Source organism: Lonchura striata, chromosome 9 (assembly GCF_046129695.1).
Source record: "Lonchura striata isolate bLonStr1 chromosome 9, bLonStr1.mat, whole genome shotgun sequence".
Classification (NCBI taxonomy): Eukaryota; Metazoa; Chordata; class Aves; order Passeriformes; family Estrildidae; genus Lonchura; species Lonchura striata.
In genome coordinates this window covers 22,771,493-22,790,299 of record NC_134611.1, presented here as the reverse complement: position 1 = coordinate 22,790,299, position 18,807 = coordinate 22,771,493, and the positions used below count along the sequence as shown (strand labels likewise).

Genomic DNA, 18,807 nt, shown 5'->3' with positions numbered 1-18,807 from the left:
AGGGAGGAAGAACTACTACCTGTCCATAGGATCCTCCAGGATAGAAGAAAGGCCCTCCCTGTGCAGAAGACAGAATGGGTTACTGGTTTATATCTGGCTACTCCTCCAGGGAAGGTTTTAGATGGATTGTCTGAATAGGGCATTTTATCTGATTGTTTACCTGGTTACCAGAATATGTGTTGTATGAAGAACCTGGGACTCTCTGAAATGAAAACACAGACTAGCTATTTGCTTGCAAACAGGATGGTGTAAATACCAATCTATCTAAATCTCAATCCAGGCCAGTACTCTTAAACAAGCAGGGGCTTCTTATCACTAATTTTTTGGTTAGATGAAAGATCGTTCCATGGAAGTTGAAAGTACAATTTAGTCTTTCTCTCTGACAGATTTCATGTTGCAAGGTACAGACAGCAGATAAAATTATTAGGTGTTATGATAGACTCAACTCTTGGATGTCATATTTCACAGCAACCACTAGATGGGAAATATAGGAATGAAGATAAAAGAAATCTCTATCTCTACAAAGAAAAAAGAGCACCTACCTGTCCATAAGATCCACCAGGATAGTAGGAAGGCCCTCCCTACAGAGAAAATATAGACATTTACTATTTTGTAGTTGAATGTTCTCTTAAAGAATACTTTTAGGCTGCTCCTCAGCAAGCAGAGCGACCAGAATATTTACCTGGTTATCAGAGTAAGAACCATGGGAAGAACCTGGGCCGCCCTGAAAGAAAAACACAAACCAGCTGTTTTCTTGCAGATGAGAGTTTAAATACCTGCACATCTGGTTCTCACTTTACCCTTTCTCCCAGTTTTGAGGTAATTTTATGTGCCTAAGTAAAACTCGAGGCCATTGCTTTTAAAGTGGAAGAAATCTTCTGGTAGCAATTTTCTTGGCCTGCTGAAACTTGAATTCTGAAAAGAAACTGCTGAGACCCTTCTGTACTGTTCTCTGTCAAGCTTCACACCACCAGGTTACATCAGGATTGATTAATTTTTTTCTGCTTAAGGGATAACAGCCAGGTCTGTAATTTAATATGTCATAGCACCCACAATATTGGGAGTGAAGGAACCAGGAGGATGGGAGTCTGTATTGTCCTGGTGAGGGAGGAAGAACTACTACCTGTCCATAGGATCCTCCAGGATAGAAGAAAGGCCCTCCCTGTGCAGAAGACAGAATGGGTTACTGGTTTATATCTGGCTACTCCTCCAGGGAAGGTTTTAGATGGATTGTCTGAATAGGGCATTTTATCTGATTGTTTACCTGGTTACCAGAATATGTGTTGTATGAAGAACCTGGGACTCTCTGAAATGAAAACACAGACTAGCTATTTGCTTGCAAACAGACATTTACATAAATGGGTCTGCTATGAATGTCTATTCTTTCAAATAAAAGTTTACAGCAACCACTAAAAGAGACTGCTGGTTCATACTTCTTTTAGAGATAGGAAACCTGTAGAGGTTCTGTTATTTCCTGTTCAGGTTAAAAGATTTGAAAGTTGACTAATATTTAGCTTTACTTTTTCTAGTCTCAGAATCCCATGTCATACCTTTGAGACTCCATGCTTTTATAAATAATCATGACCTTGATGAGCTTTTAAAAAACTGCCAGAATATTGGACTTTCAAAGTATAAAGAGTATTTAGGAGAGCAAATTTTTCAGTTCACCACTTAAAGGAGAAGACTATTTACTAGTTTCTGACATTCACTATAACTGTCACTTCCCCCTTATATAAAAAACAGGGGAAATATTATTCTATGGTTAGGTTGCTTCCTCTGAGACTATTTGTAGACTAAGATCTTGTCTTTAAATGAAGCTTGGAGAAAAAGCAGAATAATTGCAGTGTGAGGAATTTCGGGATCCACATACATAAACGCATTTTTCCTTTGAAACATGATAGTTTAAATAGGTATAGCTCTGGCTTTTAATTTATAATATTCTCCAGGTTTGAAGAGACTTTTGTGTAACTCACAGCACTTAAATCTAGAAGAAAGCTTTTTGCAAGAATTTTTCTCTTCTACTGAAGAATCTTCAAGGAATTGGAATAAACTGAGTTGGAAGGGACCCAAGAGGATTATCAGGTTAAACTCCTGGTCCTGCTGGTCCTGACCAGCCCCAAGTGTCATACCATGTGCCTGAGAGCATTGTCCAAACACTTCTTGAACTCTGTCAGGCTTGGTGCTGTGACCACTGCACTAGGAAGTCAATCACTCTCTCTTTAATGTAAGATTTATGAGTGGTAGTTTATTTGTACATATACACCTACCAGGGCTTGCTTTTTTTACTATTATTAGAATGTAACCTGTCATGGACAATCTGTTTACATGCTACTGTAAGAACTGTAGCTGCCCTGAAAATTAAAATAAGACCATGAAAGTAAAGACCAAATCTACTGCTGCATAATTTATCATAAATTAATTCGATCAGCTGATACAATTGCAAATTGGAAAATAAGTCTCTTGTGTATCAAAGTTGACACAATTGCATTGAGAACTGGTTTTCTCATCTGTCCTATTTTAATGACTTTTTTTCTTAATGTTGAAAATTTCTTCTTGATAGCAACCAAATACACTCTCCTCAACCAAGCTGTGCTAAATTTCTGTTAAGAACATCTTTTTTGCAACAATTAAATCGTGCAAAGAAAAATGTTTATTAGAATGAAAAAACTTGCATAATGATCTACACTTTTTTCCTTATAAATGTATTTTTGTACAATCACGTGACAAATAAAAAGATTTTTATTTCATTTTCCTCAATGCAGTTTCAGTATTATTTATTTTAAAGGACTAGTTTATATTTTAAAGCATGTAAGCAATGGTTATTGCTTAGTCTCAATCATATGAATGATGTGATATTGTATCAGACCGAAATTGCTGTTGCTATCTTTTAAGTTAATGAAGTTAAGTTCAGAAAGTAATAATTTCTTTGTACAATTAGTTTGTTTAAATAGCATGGGGGTTTTTACAGAAAGAATAATTCACAAAATGCTTCTTGTTGAAATTGAAAACTAAAAAAAATATTCCACTATTCAAATGGGTTTATGTAAATACAGCTTCAATAAAAGATTCAGAAATGTGTATCCTGATAGAAGACAGGTTACTTTAAAATCCAAGTGACTTTAAAAGCCAGAAACCTGGTAGAGCTAGTCTATAATGCCCACATAAGCACATTCCTGGGCCTTTTCAAGTATTCTCTTTACAGGAAAGAATAGTTTAAATGTTGATTTAAGAGATTATATTTTGAAATATTTACCAAATTTTATATTTTTATTCACACTATTTTATAGCACCAGTGAGAAAGACAAGGAAATTAAGATGGATGCAACTAAGTACTGTGGTTACTACAAGGTATATTGACTGTTTTTTGAACACAATAAATAATTGGCACATAATAGTCAAGTGATAGAACATGTGGATCACCAAGAACAGTTACAGAAAATTAGTGGTCAAAAGGTAATTATGCAGTTAAGTGGAACTCATTCTTTCATTTAATTGTATGTAGTTCTACTCATACTAAGGAAATCACCATTAATGTTTAGTGTTAACCAAATGTCCATATTTACAAGGTGATTAATTCAAAATACTCCATTATGTAGAAGCAAGTATAAACTCAGAAATATAATTACCTCTCTGTGACCACTGCTGCCATCAGGACAAATGCAACCACCCTACAAATTAAAAAAAAAAAAAAAAAAAAAAGGAAACAATTATTGCTTTGTGGAAATTTAAAATAAAATCTAATTTCAGATGCAAAACTTTTAGGGGAAGAAAGTCTGTGGGAATACAGAGAAGGTATGACCTTTGGTATGCCTAGAACGAATGAGGGAACAGCATAGATGTGTGCTGTTAATGCTTGCTTTGGAAGTCAGACTGATAGTGCATCTCCCAGTGGGATGTCCCAATGACAGATGCTTCAGCAAGAGAGAAGTCTACGGTAGTAAGGAGTATCCCATTGTGCTACCACATGTTATGTTGAAACACTGCTAAAAAGTGATTTCAGAAAGCCATTTCTGATAAATTTAACAAGAACAGGACCCCTTTATTTACAAGTTAATGGATAACATCACGAATCTTGCATGTAAAACTACTTAAACTCAGATTTCTGAATTTAATTAGTTTAATTAATAAGAAGATATCTGAACAAGACTAGTCAAAAATAAGGAAAATCCTTACCTGATTACTTGATCCACTGGTTGCAATAAATGATCCACCCTGTGAAGAAAACAATTATATTTTATTAAAGCATTTTATTAGAACCTAAAGTATAAAACTATGTAGTGAGAAACACTATTACAAACTCTATTACTTCCCTGAACCAACTAACATAACCTGTTGTATTTTTGTGAAAATACAAATTCGGATGAACCTTATTAAGTGACTTGATACAATTTGCAGGGAATGGGCATTAGGGAAACTAATTGAGAAAACTGTTACCTTCCAGAGCTCAGAGATCTGTCTGCAACATTGAATTAACCTCCAAACTCTCTGAGACAGAGGACTCTGCTACTGTTAAATCTCCATAATGCTGGGTGTAGCATGATTTCAGACCCCTGGGATGGGTACCAATCCAAGATACTAAGAAATACAGAACAAGGTGCCACTCTGGATCAGTTAAATTCCACATAATTCTCTACAATAAGCACTGGTGCAGCAGTACATAATCCAACAGAGTATGAAAGTTGGACCTACTTTTGTAACAGAAGTACAAAATGTACTAAAATGTACCTTCTTACCAAATGCAAAAGGAAACAATTATATATATGGCCGTTACAATGAAGAATGCAAGAATGTTTCTAAAACAAGAATCTGAAAATATATAGTTTGTGGTTTTCAAATTAATTTTACAAAATGTCATATAAAGAAAGACCTGAAATTCTTAGCTGCTTAGTGGGGTGAAGGAACAGAAGAAACTATCTTTTCTGAGCCTAATATCACTATTTACAACTGTGCAAAATTATAACATTCTGGGGAAAATGCTGTCAAATCAAAATAGCATCCTTCAGCACAAAAAATTACTGGAACCTTACTTTCAAAATGAAATATAATTTACCAGAAATCGCCTTGATATCATGCAGTTGACACTACATTATTACCTGCATGTCAGAATGGCTGCTATTTGAAGGAGAAGATGCGTTCTGTAAAGAAAAAAAAAAAGAAAAAAAAAAAAGATACATATCTGTATGGGTAATAAAATAAAATACATAGTTCTATTTGGAAAGAAATACCTAACCCTAAGTAGAAGAAGCTGTTTTTTGTGGACACTAAATCCTTCTTCTTTTGTAGGTAATACACAAGGAGCTATAAGCTTACTACTACCAGCAGTAGTTCAGAAAAAGGAACAGGAATGGTTTACCTGTACATCATAGGCTCTTCTGCTTAAAACATGTGACGTGTCCTGTAAAAAAATAGTGACATTTACAATGAGGAGATGAAAAGTCTATAATCGGTGACAGGTAATTTTTTCTTTACATATTATTTGTTTATAATAGCACCAGACCCATTATTGTGTACATTGAGTAGGAATGCATTATTATAAAATAAAAGGCTATTTGCATATAATTTTAATAAGGCTACTGCTGAGTCTGACCTGCAACTATACAGTACAGATATCTGTATCTCCTATTATGAGCCTAATAAAATAGGAAATGTTATTATTTCTTACTTATTAGTCTATTTTTCTTTAGCTAAAATGTTAGTGGTCCTTTGTTTGTAAGATACTCATTTAATTTTAAATTTAGCTTGGACCAGCTCTGTATGTGCTTAATGAAGAACAGGAATTTGAGCTACCCTGTACTTCAAAGCATGATTTTCATGTCTTTTTCTTTTCCATATTATATATACTTTCTTTAAAAAGAAAGTATATATTCATCCAAAGAGCAAATACCCAATTAATTTTATTTTATTTTTCCCTTATGTAGGAGGATATTGACTACTATAAAAATGATTAGGGACAAATCAGGTATAGTTAAGACAGATTAGGTATTGTTAGGACTAAAATCCTACAAGCAGGAAAAAAGTGAAAGAAAAAATGTGTTACTTACACGGGCAACAACTTTCTTCTTTGCACAACCAGAACGCTGCAAAGGAGCCACAAGCCTGTTAGTACTTTATAGATGTAGCTCTCTACACAAAATACTTTAACAAAAATCTACTACTTGTCAGAGTGATGTTTGGAAAAGGAAGATGTCCAGAGATTTTGTTTTATTAGCAGTAAGATTCTTAAAAAGCATATTCCTGCTTAGGGGAGTCTCCCTCAGCTGAACCACTGTAGTTTAGTAGTTTAGTGTACAATCTGTATAAGGATCCTTTCTCTCTCCCTTTTTTTTTTTTTTTTTTAGCATTCCCCATGCTTCTTTGTAAGAAAGTTTAGATGCCAACTCTCTTACAAAGCAGTCCAGCCATACAGATTGGATATAGAGATAACCAAGGGAATACTAACATATTTCATGTACAAAGGAGGAAGTGAGGAGGCTCCTAAACAGGGCTTGCTGATGAAGGAATTTTTTTTCAGAACATTTTGAATTGGACCTGGTGCAATGAATTCAAGGTAAATACAAGCCAAAACAAAAGATGTTTTCAGAAGGCCTCTGTACAGTCCAGAATACATTTGGTGCAGTACTTAAATACTACAGAGGGAAAATAAGGACAACAATGAAGCAGAATAGTGAATGGCTGAGAACTGAAAAGGCAAGTAGCTGATGACAGAAGGTTGCTCTAGATGGCAGTAAAACAAAAAGAGGCTGTGACAGATGGAAAAAAGCTTTTCTATGAACAGAAACAAGTAGAGAAAATGTAATTTATTTACACAAATTATTTACACAACAGTGTATTTTCTTGGTCACAATCTATTCATGTTAATCACTGTTTCTGCTTGTAGGACAGATGGAAAGTCTTGACAGAGAGAGTAATACCAGGCACAAATGTTACTTTACAATAGCAGCATGTAAGTGACATTAAATCTGAATGAGTGAGAAAAGCTTGAGATGGCTACATGCCTCATACACAGGTGATTAATTCCCAAATTATCCAGTCAAAGTGGATAGATTCTGAAGAAAATGTATTAGTATATATTCTTAGAAGTGCCATTTGAAGTAATTGTGCATCAGCCTTCAGTACAGAGAAATAATTAACTTTTTGAAGGGTATTATAAAGCAATCATATAAAAGTCCACAGGTCTAATATAGAAGTGTTCAGTTATTAACATCATCATTAATCATTAGAATTTGAACATTACAGAACAAAGTACTTACCTGACTATTGGCACTGTAGGTACTTTCATTCTGGAAAATAATATGTTATTACCTTTTAAAAATAATTATTTAAATAAAGCAAGCTTAAAGAAAATTATTTCCTGATACTGCATATAGACATAATGAAAATCACTTATTCCTCCTATTCTCCACAGCTTTGTCTAAATTGGTTTGAAATTCTACCATTGCAGTCTGAAAAACATTGTAATGACAACCTTAGATTAGTACAAATGTAACATGAAAAGCAGTGGAATATCTGTCACTTCTTCATGCATTCACAATATGTACTCAAAGATTTTCTTGCAGTTTTTTTTTTTTTAATTCATATAAAATGTACCCTTAGATTTTGAGGAAAATATCTGTTGCTGCAAATATGCAATATCTGTTACTGCACTGAAGTATTTTTATTTGTATTTAATTTCATCCAGTTAAATGCATTTAAAAGCATTAACTGTATCTGTGAACATATATGACAATTCTTAGCAAGAAAAGAGGCAGTTGCTGAAACAGCTGCTAGTGTGGAAACTCAGCATTCTTTCTGGATTATTCTGCTCCAAAGAGTGCATCTAGCAGAGCAATATTTTCTCATCTATGGGAAAAATGTTGTGATGAAAATATATTAAAGGAAGCATACTCACATCATCACAAGCGTTGGGATTATTATCATATGAGGAATCTTGTGACTCCTAGAAGGACATCAGATACCAGTTATTTCCTCACAAAAATGAATTGCTAAAAATACATTTTCATGTTTACTCTAAAAGACAGAAGAGATGATCATGCAAAGAAGAAGCTGAGTTAAATTTAATTAGGATTTTTATAAGAAAAAAAGGAGCCAAATACATAGCTGCAATAATGGCTGACAGGGAATGTTCCAATCCTTAGTAACAAAAAACTCAACTAAACAAATCCAAACCACAAAAAGGTCAGAAACAATTATATTTTATTAGATCTTTGAGTTGATAGAGGGAGTACAGAGTTGATTGAGGGACTACAAATATTATGTAACTAGGAGAAAGAAAGAACTACTTACTTGATTATCATAATAGGTGTCTGAGGATGATCCACCCTTTAAAACAAAAAAAAAAAAAACCCAATCAAAATTGAAGAAAACCTGATTTTGTTTGAGCAGATGCTAAAGTTTATACGAAGTGATGTATAAGTAGTGAAATAGAGTATTACTTACTTGGCCACCCCCATAGTTTTGTGAGTAGGATCCATCCTACAAAACAAACAAATACAAACTCTGCTTCAGAAGAAACTGTGATTTGGTTCAGAGGCTGTAAAGCTGGAATAAACAATTGGCTAGGATTCCTTTGAACAAATACAATTTTCAAGATATCTGGATAACTATCAAACATTATAAAAATTCTTACCAGGAGAAAATCAAGGTCTACCTACCTGATTGTCACCATAATTTTGGGAGGATGATGATCCACTCTGCTAAAAAAAACCCAAAAAACCAACAAAATAATTAGAATTTACATTACCATATTGCTGATCAGATATTGATCAGTCATCATGGAAGTTAAAACCATCATAAAACCTTGGTGGAGGAAATACTTACTTGGCTACCACCATAGTTTTGTGAGGAGTATGAATCATCCTGTGAAAACAAAATAGCAACAGTCATAATGCTGGAAAGCTGAATTTTATCTGAGTCAATACAGCTATCCTAGTTTGCTGAGTTCTATGGAAATTCTGCTAAAGAGTCTGTTTGCAGAGTATGTTTGAGTTACAGACTGGACATGGAGAGACTCTGCAAGAATCTAAATCCCCATGTATAATAAAACTGCATGGTGGATTAGAATTGCTTTAAACATTTTTATCAATGGATAATAAAGATCTACCTACCTGACCACCCTGTGATCCACCCTGTAAATCAGACAAAAAGGCTTTAGACACTCACTCTTTGGCCATGAAATATTTTTGATGAAAGCTATGATACTTGCTTATGAAGAGTAAGAAGCAGAGGCAGATATGCAATATGGATATGATTTTTAATGTAATAAGCACAGATTGCCAGTAATGCAATGGTAAATACTAGATGAGACATAAATCAATGAACCTCAAACATTTAACTTTAAGTAATGTCTAGTGCAGAGATGAGCTCCATTCTGAACACTTTCTAGAGAATGTATCTTTTTTTTTCTCCTGTAGAAAACCTAATTTATACAAATGGAATGAATTTATACAAATTCTCCTGGTAGCATTATTATGCAGGAGGCTGTGACCTGTGAGTCTTGAGGAAAAGGTTTTAAATAAAACTCTCAGTCTGTTTTGATGTTCCCTCTTTAGGAGAGGAATGTAACTCCTTCCAGTGAAATCAGAAGAGACATTTGTAGAAGTATTAGTGTCAAAAGTGCACAATAAGAATAGTGAAATAATTAATTACTTAAGTGACCTGGATATTTGCCATTCACTAAAATGGGACTGAGGCTTCATTCAGAACAAAGAAAAATTAAATGAAAAGTATCTCTTAATGTTCTGGAAGATTTTAGAACAAAATTTAAGTATTTTCTTTAGTTTTAAAAATAAATAGTTTATCTTAAACATAAAAGCTGTTATAAAATATAATATTCTATAAGGTTATAATAAATTACATACAATGCATTGTACATTCTCACCACATAATAATACATTGTAGCAACATCTGTGTTGTTTGCATATTTATAAATATAGTATATATTTATATTACTAAAACACAGTGTTTGTTGAAGCAATCTCTTCAACTTTTCTGTTTCTTGTGAAAATTCAGTAAGAATCAAAAGAAGTATTGTGAATAAAAAGGAAACAATCTGTTGCCATTTTCTGCCTAATTTTTAACATCACAGAGGTGACTTCTTTAAACATAGCTGACATCTTTTAGGATAGTGGTTTGTAGAGCTCCAACACTTGAACTTACAACATATACACATGTAGCTATCTATAGTTCACTGCACAAACATTTTTTCAGGGACTCCAAGTGAAGTCCTAAAATATTTTCTGGCTTTTGATAGGAAAAGAGAGGCTGGTGAGCTCCAGCCCTCATTTAAGTTATGCCAGTTAAGCAGCTCTGCAGCAGACTTCTTTCCAGAATCTGGCCTTAATGTCCTATAGAATTAGACATTTCAAAACATAATGCTAGGAAAAAGGGGCAAAAAATATTCCAACATCCCTCTGATACTCCTGTGTATAAGAAGATAGTGAGTTCTAATCTCAAAATTTGTAAGAATACAAGAATTTGTGCAATATGAATCTGAATTTGGAACTAATTGAGGTAGTGGCAAAAGTAATTTCAGATGCATCTTAAAATAAGAGAAGAAAGCTGAATTACCTGGTGGCAGGGATTGCTATCATAGGAGACACCCTGTCAAAAACCAACCAAACAAAAAGGTAAATGCCATTTTTCTTGCAAAGTAATTAGTTTCCTTAAAATTTCCTGTATGAGAATTAGTGTAACAAAATTCAACATATAACTTTACAGAGGGTGAGTTTAATTTTATTTAACCTTTTAAGTGTGTGGCTTTACCCTCTGTCACTCTCATACTCCCATACAAGCATCAAGACACTTGCATACAGATGATCAAAGGAAAGAGGTAGGTTGGTAATTGATGTCTGTCTGTATTATCCCTCGCTTGGGATGGTTTCCTTGATTTCCTCTTGATTGGTAAAGATGAACTGTTGGTGAATTTTTTTGGAAGTAACTGTTACTGTTGGGTGACTATCTACCTAAATGTGGCCATCAATCTTGCTAGATTCACCACCATGGATTTTAGGCAAGGTTTCTGCTCAGGCCATTCATTTGCCTGTTTTGGGTATATTTCATGGTAACAGGATGAGGAACAGTACACAGAAAGGGTTCTACTTGTGTAGTCACTCTCCCATTATTACAGTACAGGTCTTCTCTTAATAAGTCAATCTGTGACACAGCTTAGCAGAAATAACACATTCTTTAGTGTTTATCACTTTCATTGCTGGTAATGGTGTCCTTGCACTGCTTCTTATGATGCTTTTGGAGGCATTTCCATTCATGCCTAACTTACATTAATCCTAATATTTTGGCTAAATACTGCTTAAAATATCTCTATGATTATCTTTCATTCTGTTTGCTTTGATAATATATTTATTTAAATGTAGCTTTACTGTTGGCCTCATTCATGATCCTTTCCCTGGGATCTCATCACTGAATGCATTGCTTTAACACCATTGTAGACATAAACAAGTTGAAATGGAACCAGGATGAAAACTACAAATTTAATTATTGCTACATTGAAGCCACTCTCTATTCCTGCTCTTTTCTATAGAAATTAAATGGAGCAACATCCAAAAATTCCCAAGCAAAGACTTTATATACTTAATGAGTAGACAGATTAATCACTTGGTTGTTTTCCATGTGTAACTCAGAACGAGAGCAGCCACTTCATATTGGTTACGATGGCCACAATAGAAGCCTTTCCTGACCTCTGTGATAGATAAGTTCATGTAACAATGAAAACAATAGATTTCAAACTACAAAAAAGATAAAAATTATTAAAAGCATGTTAGTATTGCGATGAAAGCTGCGACTAGTTTTGAAATATTTTGGAGAAAAAGTCTTACTTGTCCACAGCCACTGCTGCCAAAATAAGCTGCAGATCCGCCCTGCTGGGGAAAAGAAAAAAAAGCAGCTCACGATCCAAATATTCTCATTCTCTTTTCTCATTTCAAACACAGATATACATTTTCAAGGGCTTTAGCTGCCAGGCTGCTTCAAAGGCAGAAGACCAGCTATATCCAACTGAGAATTATTTGGTAAAACACTGAGTATGTTGAAAAATAAATTGCAACAGAAAGTTGAGAGCCAGAGCCATATGAAAAAAAGTTCACAGGACTTAGTTCTAAAGTGATACTTACTATATTATTTCAAGTTAGAAATCACTGGATTCTCAATGCATATAAGGGAACATAACAAACATGGTATATAATGACTAATGACTGACTGACGCTTACCTGTCCGTAGGAACTGCCACCTTGAGACTGAGAACCCTGTAAGAAAGGCACAGAGTTATTTGTAAAAAGAGCTGTGTAAGTGTAGTTCCAGCACAACAGAAGCAGAATACCAGAATCCCAGAGAGAAAAGGCCATTTCCATTAAAGGTTCCTCTCTACGATGTTCCTTTACACCTCATGGCATTTCAGTGGCACAAACCAAATCAAGAACCATCCAGAAACACTGAGAAGGAAAAACACACCCATGCCCCAAAACCCATTTACAGGACAGGCTCCTACAGAAAAGCTCAACACATTTCAGCAATAAAGTCTCACCTGGCCATAGGACTGGCTGCCTTGGGAACCCTTTAAATAAACAGAAGATAATTACCACCTTGACAAGAAGGCTTCTTTATAGAGCATGATATTTATGGAAATAACAGCTGCATGTGGGATTCCCTAAAAGGTTCTTCCTGTGCCAGAGGACACAGAGCAGTATGCTAACAGCTGTGCATCTGTGCAGCACATTGCCTTATTCTCAGCAGAAGCCATGGTCCAAATTGAGGCACAGACTGCCATGGGAAACATCACTCTCAACTGTTCTCCAGTCTTGCCAGCCACAGAGAGATCAATGAAGAACTTTCTACAGGACAGCCAGTTTGCTTACCTGGCCATAGGAGCTGCTGCTGCCTGAGAAACTTGGTCCACCCTAAGACAAGGACACCATTTGGTTACTTCCCTTTCAGTAAGGGGTCCAGCCTGCACTAGCAACAGCAAGCAGCTACATCCTAAAGCCATGCAGGGTGGAATGCAGAGCCAGGCATCTCGGGGCTCTCCTGAGGATGCTGTGTGATGATTTCACACACTGGGATTCTGATCAACGAGTAGCACATGCATAGATGTCGAGTGTGAATAGACACTTTCAGAGAAAATGTCCTTTAAAGTTCAGATTCTGAGGGTTTGCTAAGTGCCTTTATAGTGCCATTTCTGAAATGCTCTATTCTGACTGGTGACTGACTGATGCTTACCTGGCCATAGGAACTGCCACCTTGAGGTTGGTATCCCTGTGTGAAATTAATGATTGATTCACAGTTACTTTATTTGTGATGCAGTTACCACACTAATATCTATTTTTGGGATAAGAAAATAGAGTAAAGAGAATGTACAGACTCTACTGCTTAACTACACTTATTTTGATATTTCTTATTCTGGATAAATAGGTGATCACACTGTGTTCATTGAATGACAATCATTGCTGTCTCAGACAGTACTCCAATCTTAGGAGAGTTTTACAGGAAGGGACACAAAATTTTCTTATTATGTCTACTTTTCCTTCTTTTTTTTAGACACTGGGATTGGATGGCTAATGCTGAATACTAGGTGAATACTGATTTAATATATTTGTATTTTCCATTGGCCCCAGTTGCATAATTCCCTTCCTCTGAGAGAAAGTTAGGGTGAGAAAAAGTTTTTAAAAATTAAGACAATCTTATAAAAATTATAGCATCATAAAATGGAAACAAACCAATGCAATTCGAAGTAGCAGGTCAAACAAATTAGCCAAGGATGACTGTACTTAATAAAAAAATTCTCAGTAATATGAAGTTACTGTGATTCTAATGTGCTGTTGCAATCAGCCATTAATATAATCTCAAAAAAGTGCAGTCCATGTACCTGTAGATCTGTGCCATAGCTACCTGGCAGGGTTATGAAGACAGGGATTATCAAAAAGTATTTGAAGTATGCTGTCTATTTTTTCTATCTGACATAGAGATCCTGACAAAACTCATAGCTATTTTAGGACTGCTTTATTGTACATAAAAACTGTGAAGGGAGGTAGATATTCATTAGTTGCAGGTTCCAAGATAAATACCTCAGTCAGCTGAGAATCTGACCCTAGATTCTTTAATTTCTCAATGCTACTTCTCTGCTGAGAGCAAAGCAGGAACCATAGAACTGACAATAAATTTTTATTATACTGTCAATTGGAATGAGAACAGCATCAAATAGACTATTTCTACCAAACTGTTTAAAGTTCCACCTATGGAAAAGATAACATAGCAGGAGAAATCTAGGATTCCTGTATATATATCCATGAAAAACACAACGGTCATGTTCAAAACAAAACACTTTAAATGGATTCAGAGATACATGGGTTAAGAGTTAAAAGTGAATTGAAGAAAGAATTTTTTAAAATTTGTTAACTTTTCAGGGCAATGGCACTTCACTTTCTCAAATGTTCTACTCCAACTAACATTTACCTGTCCATAGGAACTGCCACCTTGAGACTGAGAACCCTGTAAGAAAGGCACAGAGTTATTTGTAAAAAGAGCTGTGTAAGTGTAGTCCCAGCACAACAGAAGCAGAATACCAGAGAGAAAAAGGCCATTTCCATTAAAGGTTCCTCTCTACGATGTTCCTTTACACCTCATGGCATTTCAGTGGCACAAACGAAATCAAGAACCACCCAGAAACACTGAGAAGGAAAAACACACCCATGCCCCAAAACCCATTTACAGGACAGGCTCCTACAGAAAAGCTCAACACATTTCAGCAATAAAGTCTCACCTGGCCATAGGACTGGCTGCCTTGGGAACCCTTTAAATAAACAGAAGATAATTACCACCTTGACAAGAAGGCTTCTTTATAGAGCATGATATTTATGGAAATAACAGCTGCATGTGGGATTCCCTAAAAGGTTCTTCCTGTGCCAGAGGACACAGAGCAGTATGCTAACAGCTGTGCATCTGTGCAGCACATTGCCTTATTCTCAGCAGAAGCCATGGTCCAAATTGAGGCACAGACTGCCATGGGAAACATCACTCTCAAGTGTCTTCCAGTCTTGCCAGCCACAGAGAGATCAGTGAAGAACTTTCTACAGGACAGCCAGTTTGCTTACCTGGCCATAGGAGCTGCTGCTGCCTGAGAAACTTGGTCCACCCTAAGACAAGGACACCATTTGGTTACTTCCCTTTCAGTAAGGGGTCCAGCCTGCACTAGCAACAGCAAGCAGCTACATCCTAAAGCCATGCAGGGTGGAATGCAGAGCCAGGCATCTCTGGGCTCTCCTGAGGATGCTGTGTGATGATTTCACACACTGGGATTCTGATCAACGAGTAGCACATGCATAGATGTCGAGTGTGAATAGACACTTTCAGAGAAAATGTCCTTTAAAGTTCAGATTCTGAGGGTTTGCTAAGTACCTTTATAGTGCCATTTTTGAAATGCTCTATTCTGACTGGTGACTGACTGATGCTTACCTGGCCATAGGAACTGCCACCTTGAGGTCTGAAGCCCTGTAAGGAAGGTAAGAAGTCATTTGTAAACAAAGCTATATTTCCTTAGTACAGCAGCAACAGAAAAGTCCATTTCCTCTTAAACTTATTCTGTACTATGTTCTTTTTAATTCATTGCATTTCAGTGGTAGAAACCAAACTCATGGACCACTCAAAACATCAAGAAGGTAAAAACACAACAGAGGCTCTTATAGAAAAGCTCAAAACATTTCAGCAAAACATCTCACCTGACCATAGGACTGGCTGCCTTGGGAACCCTTTAAATAAAGAGAAGATAATTACCACCTTGACAAGGAGCCTTTTTTAAAGACCATGATGTTTACAGAAATACAGTTGTGTGGGGATTTTTCAAAAAGCACTAAGGAGACAGAGCAGTATGCTCACAGCCCTGCAATAGATTGTCCTCTTCTCATCAGAAGCCATGACTGCCAACCTTGTACATACTGAATACTCGTGATGTTGAGTAGTAGCCTCCCTCTGGCCCTAATCCCTAAAAGTCATACCTACCCTTTTGAAAGAGTCTTCTGGTTGCATGTAGTGCTACAGAGAATATTGACAGACTTCTGCATCCCTCCTACCCACAGCCCCCAAGAGAAGGAAGACCTAACGGGTCCTCATACTTGAGTCCATACTATGAATATTCTCAAGTTTTAGTTTGCAATAATTTATGATGCCACTGTGTGAGTATTTTCTAAAATTCCCTCACTTTTTTTTTCTTTTTTTTCACACAAGCAGCTTTATCTTTATGGCTTTAGGCAATGCTGGAAGACATTGCACATAGTTCTACGATCATGATTTTTCATCATTCTTGATATGGCTCAACAACTACCCTTTACAACTTTTGGAATTTGAGGTCTAATATGCATGGGCCCTGAATCTATCAGTATGGGGTTGGTGGTGTGGTAAGGAGCCTAGAATCTCTTCCTCTCAGGGCCTTGACCCTTATGCTCCAAGTACAATACACTCATTTCATGTAACCCATCACACATGGAAATGCATTTGTGAATATCGCAAACAAAATAATTTCAACACCAATATCAGATGGTATTATCGTGAACAAACGTCTGGGAAATAGAAATACCTACACCTGTGAAATCCATTTTTAAATGCAGAAAGTAATTTATTTGTAAATTGTGCTGGCCCTGTTTTAGGGAAGTCTATAGGAATATTTATAACACTTCTACAGTTTACTTACCTGAATATAAGTACTGCTGCTAGTTTGCTGTTTTTGTCCACTCTACACAGGAACAAAAAAAATAGGTTATTTATTTTTAAGAGGAATTGCTTATACACTAAGCCATTTCAAGAAGCAATTCTGTCCTTCTATCTACTAGACAATTTGAAAGCTACGAAGAGTTCATTATACCTTTTCTTACTTTATGCCATCCTCATGTGCTACAAAGTGTATATAAAAATCCTATACAAATTAAGTATTACAAGTATTTATATATTTCATATAATTTTATTAATTAAAATTAATTGTGTAATACAGATTTGTGTCATATTGTGGTATTTGAAGTGAGTTAAAATAATTCTGCCTTTCAAATGTACCCTGCAAATAGCTTTAAACCCATATCTATTTGTATTCACATTATGAATGATTTTTCTCTTTAATAAGCTTTTGACAAAGGCTTTGCCAAAGCAAAAATTGAAAAATCCAGTTAAAATTTAACATAAGGGAAAGCCACTACAAAAAATATTTTGATTCCAAGAAAATATGTGGATTATGAGATGACAAAAATATTTTTTATATTTACATGTTGAAAATAGTTAGCTTGTGTAATCAAAACACAGTACATTTAAAATCAGAATTTAAATAACAAGGAAATCTTATTATTTTGTTTGCCAGAATTCATCACTAGTCATGGAAGAAAATAATGCTATACATTTTGAAAGCAATTGTTTTGGAAAGACAAATTTCAGCTGGTGTAACTTGCTGCTGATCTTTCAATGAGAGTGAGAATTTGTTGTCATAGTCTGATGGACTGGCATCTAATGGACTGGCTAGCCATTAACAGTGGGATGGATGCTAAAATGACAAAGAACCCAGATAAATATGCCTGAATTATATAAGCATGCTCTTTATGAGACTAGATTGCAATAAATTTTCTAAGTGCCTGGTTATCAAGAAGCAACATTACAAATACAACAGTTCACCTAGGCATTAACAGCAGGATTTTAAAAATGTAATTCTGAACTGGGTGTTTCCATTAAAAAAAATGACTGTTTAAATTAAAATGGAACTGTGCAGTTTGCAATCTATATTTGATTTTGTACTGAGTAACATTCAAGCTTTAGTTCTAGAATTCCATCCTCCTTCCTGAGCAGACTGAGATGGTCAAATTTTGCCAATTTTGAGAGCACAATGGAATTTACCTACAGAGGTTTTAAAATTTTTTACATGTAGAAAATAGTTCCAACAGTCTCTATTCAGCAACCAGCTAAGATATCCCCTTTGCTGTAGTCACAGAAATGCCCTACTCCACCACTGTAGTTTGTGGACATCTAAGATACCTCTGAGTTATCCACACTTACTTATTCTCTATGAGAGGAATTATTGCTTAGTCTACTAAGACAAATCTTCATTTAAAACTCAAGTATAATGGAGAAGAAATGTCTACCTGTACTATGATCCTTGTAGCAGAGCTTCCCAAACTCTGAAAAAAAATCCAGAAACAAAGAAACATAATATAGCAGATTTAATTTACTTGTTTAATGCAATGCACTTAAACAGAAAATATTAGGTTGAACTATTTCATTTGTGAGAATAAAGGGAAAGGTCATATGTGGGATGTGCTATGTACCAGTTCTTAACACCCAGCATTAAGCTAGTTTATTCTCTGTTCTGAAGGTTTGGGGAGGCAGGCTGACCCTACTAAGTAATTTTCTACTCTTACACCTTCTGTGGAGAGCACAGGTTATGTGCACCACCTTTCTGCACTAGCAGTCAGCTTGGGTTTTCCACATACAGGGAGGGAAGCTGGGACATCATCACTCCTCTAACCTGTCTCACTGTCACTTGCACTGCACATACATCAACACATACAAAATCCGCTTCCTCATCCAGGCATTTTTTTGCTGAATTCTGAGGTATGAGGGACAAGCGTAAAAGGGTAGCACACATGATCCTGAGACAATTGGTTTGATCCCATAAAAACTATAATGGTATTATAGGAATCAAAATAAAAAGTATTCTTACCTGGGGGAAGGTGTGACGCTGCAAAGAAACAGAAAAATCTTTCATTATTTTGCACAAGGGCTTGCCCAAACAGAATTTTGCAGCATAGAAAGGGAAAAAGGGCCCTTATATTT

At 35.7% G+C, this 18,807-nt stretch overlaps 3 long non-coding RNA genes across 3 annotated transcripts; all 3 read right to left on the bottom strand.

The window, feature by feature from the left end:
* Positions 1 to 26: 26 nt before the first annotated feature.
* LOC144246741 (uncharacterized) lies at positions 27 to 3,666 on the bottom strand. The gene is made up of 5 exons (XR_013340410.1): positions 3,627 to 3,666; positions 683 to 724; positions 543 to 581; positions 161 to 202; positions 27 to 58 (listed from the first exon to the last, which is right to left on the bottom strand). It is a non-coding gene; the product is annotated as an uncharacterized LOC144246741 (long non-coding RNA).
* A 4,161-nt stretch (positions 3,667 to 7,827) lies between these two features.
* LOC110470309 (uncharacterized) lies at positions 7,828 to 8,493 on the bottom strand. The gene is made up of 3 exons (XR_002465385.2): positions 8,437 to 8,493; positions 8,284 to 8,319; positions 7,828 to 7,936 (listed from the first exon to the last, which is right to left on the bottom strand). It is a non-coding gene; the product is annotated as an uncharacterized LOC110470309 (long non-coding RNA).
* A 6,965-nt stretch (positions 8,494 to 15,458) lies between these two features.
* On the bottom strand, positions 15,459 to 18,155 carry LOC110470316 (uncharacterized). Its single transcript, XR_002465386.1, has 4 exons — positions 18,117 to 18,155; positions 16,691 to 16,732; positions 15,723 to 15,752; positions 15,459 to 15,495 (listed from the first exon to the last, which is right to left on the bottom strand). It is a non-coding gene; the product is annotated as an uncharacterized LOC110470316 (long non-coding RNA).
* Between the last annotated feature and the right edge of the window lie 652 nt (positions 18,156 to 18,807).